Source organism: Arachis ipaensis, chromosome B10, assembly GCF_059453495.1.
Source record: "Arachis ipaensis isolate K30076 ecotype BB chromosome B10, ASM5945349v1, whole genome shotgun sequence".
NCBI classification, from domain to species: Eukaryota; Viridiplantae; Streptophyta; class Magnoliopsida; order Fabales; family Fabaceae; genus Arachis; species Arachis ipaensis.
Window position 1 is genome coordinate 81,159,248 of NC_142435.1, and position 11,638 is coordinate 81,170,885.

The 11,638-nt window shown below is 40.1% G+C and overlaps 1 non-coding gene across 1 annotated transcript; it reads left to right on the forward strand.

The window, feature by feature from the left end:
- Positions 1-11,117: 11,117 nt before the first annotated feature.
- LOC148580591 (small nucleolar RNA R71) lies at positions 11,118-11,225 on the forward strand. The gene has a single exon (XR_015896230.1). It is a non-coding gene; the product is annotated as a small nucleolar RNA R71 (small nucleolar RNA).
- Positions 11,226-11,638: the final 413 nt, after the last annotated feature.

The window sequence follows — 11,638 nt, forward strand, 5'->3', positions numbered from 1 at the left end:
AAAGCATGAGGAGCAAGCGACGCGTAAGCGTCGACCACGTGTACGCGTGGATCGCAGAAAAGAGAGGGGACGCATACGCGTCACCCATGCGTACGCGTGGAGTTAAATTGTGCTATTCGCACAAAAGCAGCACCACTCCAGCGCAACTCTCTGGTTTTTGTACCAGGAGTCCCAACATTGCATGCGATGCATGTGCATCGGCCATGCTTATGTGTGGCGTGCACTTTTTTTTTTAATAGAAGTATAAAACAGAAACAGGATACTCTCCTAACCTATAAACATTCTAAAGCACCCAAAATTCAAATTTAACAAAAATCTTTTTAGTTTTTGAAAATATTTACAAAGACAAAACAAACAAAACTTGCACTTCAAGCAAAATGCATTTCAAAACAACTATCCTAATCAAAACATGAATTTAACAAGAAACCTATCAATCAAGGAAACATGTACAAAGGTATAGAAAATAAGAAAAACTACCTACAGTGGCAACTCAATTCATCCATTGATTATATATACAAGAGAATGGAAAGAGTTTACCATGGTGGGGTGTCTCTGATGAATCCATACTAGATGATATATTTTGGCTTGATTTGAATGGATTCTGGTACATGAACTCACACTTAATCACCAAAATAGCATACTTTTGTGTTTGATCCCTAATTTGATTCTAAATATGAAAACATGCATTTTAATGCTTAGATTAGTGATTTTTAATCCCACTTTTATGTCATTCGATGCCATGATATGGGTTGTGAGTGATTTCAGGCCTTAGAGGCAAGAATGGATGGCCAAAGTGGAAGAAAGCATGTACAAGGGAGAAAACATGAAGAAAATAAGAAAAAACACACACAGCGATGTGTGCGTGCGCACAAGCACATGTGCATACGCACAGGTCGATTTTTAGCCGAGTGTGCGGATGCACATATCTGTGCGTCCGCACAGGTCCCCGCACGTGATTACATTAATGAAACACGTGCTTCACGATTTCTGAGGCCTCTTGGCCCATTTTGGAAGGCTGGGAGGCTGAATTTTGAGGGTATATCAAGGGAAAATCAACACATATGAAAGGGGAGCTTTTCATTAGGAGTTTTAGATAGTTTTTCATAGTAATTAGGAGAAGGAGTAGGAGTAGTATAGCTTTGCTCTCTTAGGGTTTCATTTCCATTTCCATTTCCATTGTAGCATTTTATAGCAAGCTTTGATTTTGGATTTTTGCTTCTTTAATTGTAAGTACCCTCAATTTCATCTTTAATTATAGCACTTTTACTTTCATTCTCTTTTGGTTCAAGTTACTTGTTCATACTTGCAATTTTGTATTTCTGGAGTTTTGATCAATGAATTTTATGTTTCATACTTCCTTTATGTTTGATTGCTTGTTTACATTTGGTTTTGTTGATAGTTGCTTATAGTTTTCTATTTTACTTTGCAATTTTCCATACTTTACTTTTATGCACACAAGGTGTTTGTGAAAATTTCAACTTTAGATTTTGAGTAGATTTCCACACATTGGCTTGTGGTTCGAGTTCCTAGAATACTAGAGCCATAATGTCCGACATTTAGTGGTAATTTTTGGGTAGTTAGTTGACTCTTGTTTCCATTGACGCTAGCCTTTTATCAACTAGTTTGGTAAGTTAGTTAGGACGTATAGATTAAGGTCAATTATACTTGCTTGACTTACTCCTCGATGGTTGGGGTTAACTCGGCGAGATTGACTCAAGCTAATTACCATAGTGGTGGTTATGGCAATGAGAGGAATCCTAAGAACCTCATTCTCAAGTCAAGGCCCTTTATTGCATTTCTAGCATTTTCACTAGCTTTGATCTTACGATTCTCTTTACTTGTATTAATTACAATTTTTCTCACCTCTTAGTTCTTTCATTGCTTAGTTCTTTCAATATTTCATTTCTTGATTCAAAACCCCCTCCTTGTCCTCACAACCAAAAGTGTATAACACTTCGATTGCATTCCTAGGGAGAACGACCTGGGAGCTAAATACTCTCGGTTTATCTATGTTTTGATTTGAATTTACTATTTGATCTTGGGAATTACTTATTGGTCTAGGCTATACTTTCAACGATAAAATTCTATTTTGTGAAAATCTAGACTAACAATAGTTCTCTTCGTGTCAAATTTGGCGCCGTTGCCGAGGAAGCAATCGGTGTTATATCTTTTGGTTGACGTAAATATGTTAATAGTGTAAATAGCACTTTTTGGTTGTTTGTTTGCTTTTCCCTAGTAGGTTTTTGTTTATATTTTCTTCATGACTTTTCACACCATCACCACAATGCACCCCAATGGAACCCAAACACTTACCTTTTTAGTCACCAATCTTACACACCATCACCTCACAGCATACGAAACCCTTACCCTCATGAGTTTGATTGTCAATCTTTATCACCTCAATCTTCATCTTCATATATGGATCAAGCCACACAAGAAGTACTTTTCATGTCCATTCGAGAACAACAAGAGTTCTGGAAGAAGCAAGAGCAAGTCATGTCTACCTTAGCAAAAGCTTTGGATCATCTAGCATCATTACGTTCATGCCACAAGCAAAAAATTCTAGTGGATAAATGTGTGGGACCAAGTGAAAAGTGTGGAGTGAAAGAAGAGTTGAAAAATCAAGAAGAAGACATCAAGTCACAACATGAAGTGCAAAAGGAGATAAATGAAGAGTCGGTAGGAATTGATCAAGAGGATTCCATCATTCAAGATTTTTTGTCCAACTTGGGTAATTCCTTCTATGACCTCCATGAACCTCCACTGTTAGATTTGGAAGGAGATGTTGATGTGGACTTCAAACAACCTCCAATTTTTGACTTAAGTGATAATGAAGAAGATTCAAAAGAGGTTGAGGAAGATTTTAGTTGCCAAGAGGTGGAAGCATTTGTGCAAGAGCGAATTGAGTGGGTGAAGAATTCTCCAACAAGCTTTCTAGCCCCACATCAATATGCCATTTTAGAAACGGATGGTCAACTTCAAACCTTTCTTAGAGTAGTGGATGGTGAAGAGAAGAACGTTGATTGGCCAAGAAATGGGAAGTTCATCCAAGGGGCCAGTCCAACCTTTAAAGCTCAATTATGGTGCAAGAGTCAATGTAGTGGATTCTGGGGAGTACACAAGTGTTCTAATGGTGCTTTAAGACATTGTTCATCCAAGTTCAAGGTGAAGATCAAGAAGAAGATGAACAAAATACTAGAGTATGGGATCCGGGCATAAATTTCAGGAGTCAACAAAGTTGGATCCTAATTGCTAGCTTGAAATCTCTCTTGAGTTTGATTCAATCTAATTGGGACCTCGGAGGTCGAATCAATAGCAAACTTGGTTAGAGATTCGAGGAGGAGTGGAAGCATAAGCCGCCCTAACAAGGATCTCCTCACCAAGTCCAACTTAGGACTATAAACCAAAGTGCTAGGTGGGAGACACCCCACTGATGTGTAAAATTTGGAAAACAAATTCCAAACACACAAATCTAACCGGCAAGTGTACCAGGTCGCATCAAGTAATAATAACTCACGTGAGTGAGGTCGATCCCACAGAGATTGAAGGATTGAGCAATTTTAGTTTAGTGGTTGATTTAGTCAAGCGAATCAAGTGTTGGTTGAGTGATTGCAGAAACTAAATTGCTTGAAAAGTAAAAGGAGAGGGGTAGATTGCAGGAAATTAAAGAGCAAAGAAAGTAAATAAGCTGAATCATAAAGAACAAGTAATATAAATTGCAGAAACTTAGATTGCAAGAAATGTAAATGGCTGAATTTTAAAGTGCAAGAAATGTAAATTGCTTGAATTATAAAAGGAGTTGGGAATTGGGATTGCAGAAATTAAACAAGGAAAAGTAAATTGCAACAAGCAGGGAAGTAAAAGATGAATTTAATTGCAGTAGATCTCAAACAGAAAATGTAAATTGCTTGAAGAAGCGTTCAACAGAAGAATTAAAAGGAAATTTCAGATCTCAGGGGTCAAGAGACAAGAAAACCAAGTCTAGATCTCACTACCTTCCTTGATCCAATTCAGAAATCAATTGCAACAAATTAAAGATCAAAACAGTAAGAAAACTTGAATTCAAATCTCAATTCTCCAATGGTGCAGTGAAAGAAACAAAAAGAGATCTCAAGGTGAGATTGAGACAGAATTTCCTCAATTCTCAACACCCAAGACTCAGTAAAACTTTGCAGAAAAGAAAACAAGAAACTGAAGAGGAAGAGAATTCAATTCTCCTCCCAGTTCCAAGTAAGTAAAATCCTCCAAGAGGTGTAAATTCAAAAGTAAAAGTTGACGTCCCTCCTAAATCAAACTAACTTCTATTTATACACTTTCTTCTAATGGTCTTAGAGCCTTGAGTTTGGGCCTTGGCCTTGATGGAATTGGGTTGATAATAGCCTCTGTTAATTGCTCTTGGTGTTGGGAAGAAATGCACTTGTGAACCGGACCATGAACCATTCACGTTTGAGTCAACGTTTGAGGCAAACGTTGACTCAAACATCTTCTTGAAAACCATTATGCAGATCGACCCTTGCTATCATCCACGTTTGAGCCAACGTTTGAGGTCAAACGTGAGCTCAAACGTGGCCCTTCCCAAGCAGCTCTTCTAGCCAACGTTTGGCCTAACGTTTGAGGCAAACGTTGGCGCAAACGTGGCTCAATTAAACCATCAAACAGGGGTGCTCTTCCATGCTAAAAGGTGGCCAACGTTTGACCTCACGTTTGAGGCAAACGTTGGCGCAAACGTTGCCATGCTTCAGGGGTTATCTTTCTTGCTCTTATGGCGCCAACGTTTGACCTCACGTTTGAGGCAATCGTTGGCGCAAACGTTGGCCCTTCTGGTGCACGAAATTGTGATCATCAATGGCGCCATCAACATGGTACGCTCAATTGTAATCTCAATTTTTTATCACAACTTCGCACAACTAACAAGCAAGTGCACTGGGTCGTCCAAGTAATAAACCTTACGCGAGTAAGGGTCGATCCCACGGAGATTGTTGGTATGAAGCAAGCTATGGTCATCTTGTAAATCTCAGTCAGGCGGATATAGAATGGTTATGGAGTTTTCGAATATTAATAATAAAATAGGGATAGAAATACTTATGTAAATCCTTGGTGAGAATTTCAGATAAATGCATGGAGATGCTTTCGTCCCTCTAAACCTCTGCTTTTCCTGCAGTCTTCATCCAATCAGTCTTACTCCTTTCTATGGCTGGCTTTATGTAAGGGCATCACCGTTGTCAATGGCTACATCCCATCCTCTTGTGAAAATGGTCCAAATGCTCTGTCACAGCACGGCTAATCATCTGAGGTTCTCGATCATACTGGAATAGGATTCACCATCCTTTTGCGTCTGTCACTACGCCCAGCACTCGCGAGTTTGAAGTTCGTCACAGTCATTCAATCCCAGAGTCCTACTCAGAATACCACAGACAAGGTTTAGACTTTCCGGACTCTCATGAATGCCGCCATCAATCTAGCTTATACCACGAAGATTCTGATTAAGAGATCCAAGAGATACTCATTCAATCTAAGGTAGAACAGAAGTGGTTATCAGGCACGCGTTCATAGGGAATGATGATGATTGTCACGTTCATCACATTCAGGTTGAAGTGCGAATGAATATCTTAGAAGCGGAATAAGTTGAATTGAATAGAAAAACCGTAGTACTTTGCATTAATCTTTGAGGAACAGTAGAGCTCCACACCTTAATCTATGGAGTGCAGAAACTCTACCGTTAAAAATACATAAGTGAAAGGTCCAGGCATGGCCGAATGGCCAGCCCCCAAAACGTGATCACAGGATCAAAAATACAATCCAGGATGATGTCTAATACAATAGTAAAAAGTCCTTTTTATAATAAACTAGCTACTAGGGTTTACAAAAGTAAGTAATTGATACATAAATCCACTTCCTGGGCCCACTTGGTGTGTGCTTGGGCTGAGCTTGAATGTTACACGTGTAGAGGCTCTTTCTGGAGTTGAACGCCAGGTTGTAACGTATTTCTGGCGTTCAACTCTGGTTTGTGACTTGTTTCTGGCCTTTAACTCCAGATAGCAGCGTAGAACTGGCGTTCAACGCCCTTTTACGTCATCTAAACTCGTTCAAAGTATGGACTATTATATATTGCTGGAATGTCCTGGATGTCTAATTTCTAACGCAATTAGAAGCGCACCATTTTGAGTTCTGTAGCCCCAGAAAATCTACTTTGAGTGCAGGGAGGTCAGAATCCAACAGCATCAGCAGTTCTTCTTCAACCTCTGAATCTGATTTTTGCTCAAGTCCCTCAATTTCAGCCAGAAAATACCTGAAATCACAGAAAAACACACAAACTCATAGTAAAGTCCAAAAATGTGAATTTAACATAAAAACTAATAAAAACATCCCTAAAAGTAACTAGATTCTACTAAAAACATACTAAAAACAATGCCAAAAAGCGTATAAATTATCCGCTCATCACAACACCAAACTTAAATTGTTGCTTGTCCCCAAGCAACTGAAAATCAAATAGGATAAAAAGAAGAGACTATACTATATAAATTCCAAACTATCAATGAAACATAGCTCCAATTAAATGAGCGGGACTTGTAGCTTTTTGCCTCTTGAATAGTTTTGGCATCTCACTTTATCCATTGAAGTTCAGAATGATTGGCATCTATAGGAACTCAGAGTTCAGATAGTGTTATTGATTCTCCTAGTTCAGTATGATGATTCTTGAACACAGCTATTTTATGAGTCTTGGCCGTGGCCCTAAGCACTTTGTTTTCCAGTATTACTACCGGATACATAAATGCCACAGACACATAATTGGGTGAACCTTTTCAGATTGTGACTCAGCTTTGCTAAAGTCTCCAATTAGACGTGTCCAGGGTTCTTAAGCACACTCTTTTTTTTGCTTTAGGCCCTCCTATCCACTGATGCTCAAAGCCTTGGGATCCTTTTTATTTACCCTTGCCTTTTGGTTTTAAGGGTTACTGGCTTTTTGCTCTTGCCTCTTGGTTTTAAGAGCTTTTGGCTTTTTCTGCTTGCTTTTTCTTTTTCTTTCTATTTTTTTTGCTATTTTTTTCCTTTTTTTTTTCTGCAAGCTTTGTTCTTTGCTGCTTTTTCTTGCTTCAAGAATCATTTTTATGAATTTTCAGATTATCAAATAACATGTCTCCTTGTCATCATTCTTTCAAGAGCCAACATATTAAACATTCTTTAACAACAACTTCAAAAGACATATGCGCTGTTCAAGCATTCATTCAGAAAATAAGAAGCATTGTCACCACATCAATATAATTAAACTAAGTTCAAGGATAAATTCGAAACTCATGTACTTTTTGTTCTTTTGAATTAAAACATTTTTCATTTAAGAGAGGTGATGGATTCATAGGACGTTCATAACTTTAAGGCATAGTGACTAAATACTAATGATCATGTAATGAAGACACAAACATAGATAAGCACTTAACATAGAAAACGAAAAACAGAGAATGTAAGAACAAGGAATGAGTCCACCTTAGTGATGGTGGCATTTCCTTCTTGAGGAACCAATGATGTCCTTGAGCTCTTCTATGTCTCTTTCTTGTCTTTGTTGCTCCTCCCTCATTACTTTTTGATCTTCTCTAATTTCATGAAGGATGATGGAGTGCTCTTGATGTTCCACCCTTAGTTGTCCCATGTTGGAGCTTAATTCTCCCAGGGAGGTGTTGATTTGCTCCCAATAGTTTTGTGGAGGAAAATGCATTTGAGGCATCTCCGGGATCTCATGGTGATGAGCTTCATGCGCCTCTTGAGCTCCATGAATGGGCTCTCTTGCTTGCTCCATCCTTTTCTTAGTGATAGGCTTCTCTTCCTCAATGGGAATGTCTCCTTCTATGAAAGCTCCAGCTGAGTAACATAGATGGCAAATAAGATGAGGAAAAGCTAGCCTTGCCATGGGGGATGACTTTTCGGCTATTTTGTAGAGTTCAAGGGAGATGACTTCATGAACTTCTACTTCCTCTCCAATCATGATGCTATGAATCATGATGGCCCGATCCACAGTAACTTCGGATCGGTTGCTAGTGAGGATGATGGAGCGTTGTATGAACTCTAACCATCCTCTAGCTACAGGCTTGAGGTCCAGTCTTCTTAGTTGAACCGGCTTGCCTTTGGAGTCAATCTTCCATTGAGCTCCTTCCACACATATGTCCATGAGGACTTGGTCCAACCTTTGATTAAAGTTGACCCTTCTAGTGTAGGGGCGTGCATCTTCTTGCATCATAGGCAAGTTAAACGCCAACCTTACATTTTCCGGACTAAAATCTAAGTATTTCCCCCGAACCATGGTGAGATAATTCTTTGGGTCCGGGTTCTTACTTTGATCATGGTTCCTAGTGATTCATCCATTGGCATAGAACTCTTGAACCATTAGGATGCCGACTTGTTGGATGGGTTTTGTTAGAACTTCCCAACCTCTTCTTTGGATTTCATGTCGGATCTCCGGATACTCATTCTTTTTTAGCTTGAAAGGGACCTCAGGGATCACCTTCTTCTTGGCCACAACATCATAGAAGTGGTCTTGATGAGCTTTGGAGATGAATCTTTCCATCTTCCATGACTCGGAGGTGGAAGCTTTTGTCTTCTCTTTCCCTTTTCTAGAGGATTCTCCGGAATTAGGTGCCATCAATGGTAATGGAAAAACAAAAAGCTTATGCTTTTACCACACCAAACTTAGAATTTTGCTCGCCCTCGAGCAAGAAAAGAAAGAATAGATGAAGAAATGTGGAGAATAGGGGGAGAGGTGTATTCGGCCAAGAAGGGTGGGTTGGGTGGGAAATTGATTTTGAATTTTGAAGGTAGGTGGAGTTTATGAGGTAGGTTTATGGGGAAGAGTGGATGGATTGTGTGAAAGAGGGGTGAGAAGAAGTGAGTGGAGGTAGGTGGGGATCCTGTGGGGTCCACAGATCCTGAGGTGTTCAAGGAATTACAACCTTGCACCAAATTAGGCATGCAAAATGCCCTTGCACACAACTCTGGGCATTCAGCGCCAGATTGGTGCTTGTTTTGGGCGTTGAACGCCCATTTGTTGGTCATTTCTGGCGTTGAACGCCAAAACCATGCTTGTTCTGGGCGTTCAGCGCCAGCTCTTCTCCAGGGTGCAATTTTGGCGTTCAAACGCCCAGATGCTGCCCATTTTGGGCGTTCAGCGCCAGAACCATGCTCTGTTCTGGCGTTGAACGCCAGCCAGATGCATCTTACTGGCGTTTAAACGCCAGTAAGGTCTTCCTCCAGGGTGTGACTTTTTCTTCTGCTGTTTTTGATTTTGTTTTCAACTTTTATATTTATTTTGTGACTCCACATGATCATGAACCTAATAAAACATGAAAAACAATAAAAATAGAAATTAGATAAAAATTGGGTTGCCTCCCAACAAGCGCTTCTTTAATGTCAATAGCTTGACAGTGGGCTCTCATGGAGCCTCACAGATGTTCACAGTATTGTTGAGACTCTCCAACACCAAACTTAGTGTTTGGATATGGGAGTTCAACACCAAACTTAGAGTTTGGTTGCGGCCTCCCAACACCAAACTTAGAGTTTGACTGTGGGGGCTCTGGTTGACTCTGCAATGAGAGAAGCTTACTATGTTTCCTCTCCATGGGTACAGAGAGAGATCCTTGAGTTTTAAACACAAGGTTATCCTCATTTAATTGAAGGATCAATTCTCCTCTGTCCACATCAATCGCAGCTCTTGCTGTGGCTAGGAAGGGTCTTCCAAGGATGATGGATTCTTCCTCATCCTTCCTAGTATCTAGGACTATGAAATCAGCAGGGATGTAAAGGCCTTCAACCTTTACTAACACGTCCTCTACCTGTCCATAAGCCTATTTTCTTGAATTGTCTGTCATCTCTAATGAGATTTTAGTGGCTTGCACCCCAAAGATTCCCAGTTTTTCTATTACAGAGAGGGGCATGAGGTTTATCCCTGAACCAAGGTCACACAGAGCCTTCTCAAAGGTCATGGTGCCTATGGTACAAGGTATTAAGAACTTTCCAGGATCCTGTTTCTTCTGAGGCAATTTCAGTTGATCCAGATCACTTAGTTCATTGGTGAACAAGGGAGGTTCATCTTCCCAAGTCTCAATACCAAATAATTTGGAATTCAGCTTCATGATTGCACCAAGAAACTTGGCAGCTTGCTCTTCAGTAACATCCTCATTCTCTTCAGAAAAGGAATACTCATCAGAGCTCATGAATGGCATAAGAAAGTTTAATGGAATCTCTATGGTCTCTAGATGAGTCTCAGATTCCTTTGGTTCCTCAAAGGGAAGCTCGTTATTGATCACTGGACGTCCCAGGAGGTCTTCCTCCTTGGGATTCATGTCCTCTCCTTCCTTCACAGGTTCGGCCATGGTGATTAATTCAATGGCCTTGCACTCTCCTTTTGGATTTTCTTCTGTATTGCTTGGGAGAGTACTAGGAGGAATTTCAGTGATCCTTTTACTCAGCTGGCCCACTTGTGCCTCCAAATTTCTAATGGATGACCTTGTTTCATTCATGAAACTCACAGTGGCCTTAGATAGATCAGAGACTAAGTTTGCTAAATTAGAGGTATTTTGTTCAGAGTTCTCTGTCTGTTGCTGAGTGGATGATGGAAAAGGTTTACTATTGTTAAACCTATTTTTTCCACCATTATTAAAGCCTTGTTGAGGCTTTTGATCCTTCCATGAGAAATTTGGATGATTTCTCCATGATGGGTTATAGGTGTTTCCATAAGGTTCACCCATATAATTTACCTCTGCTATTGCAGGGTTTTCAGGATCATAAGCTTCTTCTTCAGAAGATGCCTCTTGAGTATTGTTGGATGCAGCTTGCATTCCATTCAGACTCTGAGAAATCATATTGACTTGCTGAGTCAATATTTTATTCTGAGCCAATATGGCATTCAGAGTATCAATTTCAAGAACTCCCTTCTTCATAGGCGTCCCTTTACTCACAGGATTCCTCTCAGAAGTGTACATGAACTGGTTATTAGCAACCATGTCAATGAGTTCTTGAGCTTCTGCAGGCATTTTCTTTAGGTGAATGGATCCACCTGCAGAAGTATCCAATGACATCTTAGCCAATTCAGATAGACCATCATAGAATATATCCAGGATGGTCCATTCTGAAAGCATGTCAGAAGGACACTTTTTGGTCAGTTGCTTGTATCTTTCCCAAGCTTCATAGAGGGATTCACCTTCTTTCTGTCTGAAGGTTTGAACTTCCACTCTAAGCTTGCTCAGCTTTTGAGGAGGAAAGAACTTGGCTAAGAAAGCCGTGACCAGCTTGTCCCAAGAGTTCAGGCTATCTCTGGGTTGAGAGTCTAACCACACTCTAGCTCTGTCTCTTACAGCAAAAGGGAAAAGCATGAGCCTGTAGACTTCAGGATCTACTCCATTAGTCTTAACAGTATCACATATCTGCAAGAATTCAGTTAGGAACTGAAAAGGATCTTCAGATGGAAGTCCATGAAACTTGCAGTTCTGCTGCATCAGAGAAACTAGCTGAGGTTTCAGCTCAAAGTTGTTTGCTCCAATGGCAGGAATGGAGATGCTTCTTCCATGTAAATTGGAATTAGGTACAGTAAAGTCACCAAGCATTCTCCTTGCATTATTGTTGTTGGGTTCGGCTGCCATCTCCTTTACTTGTT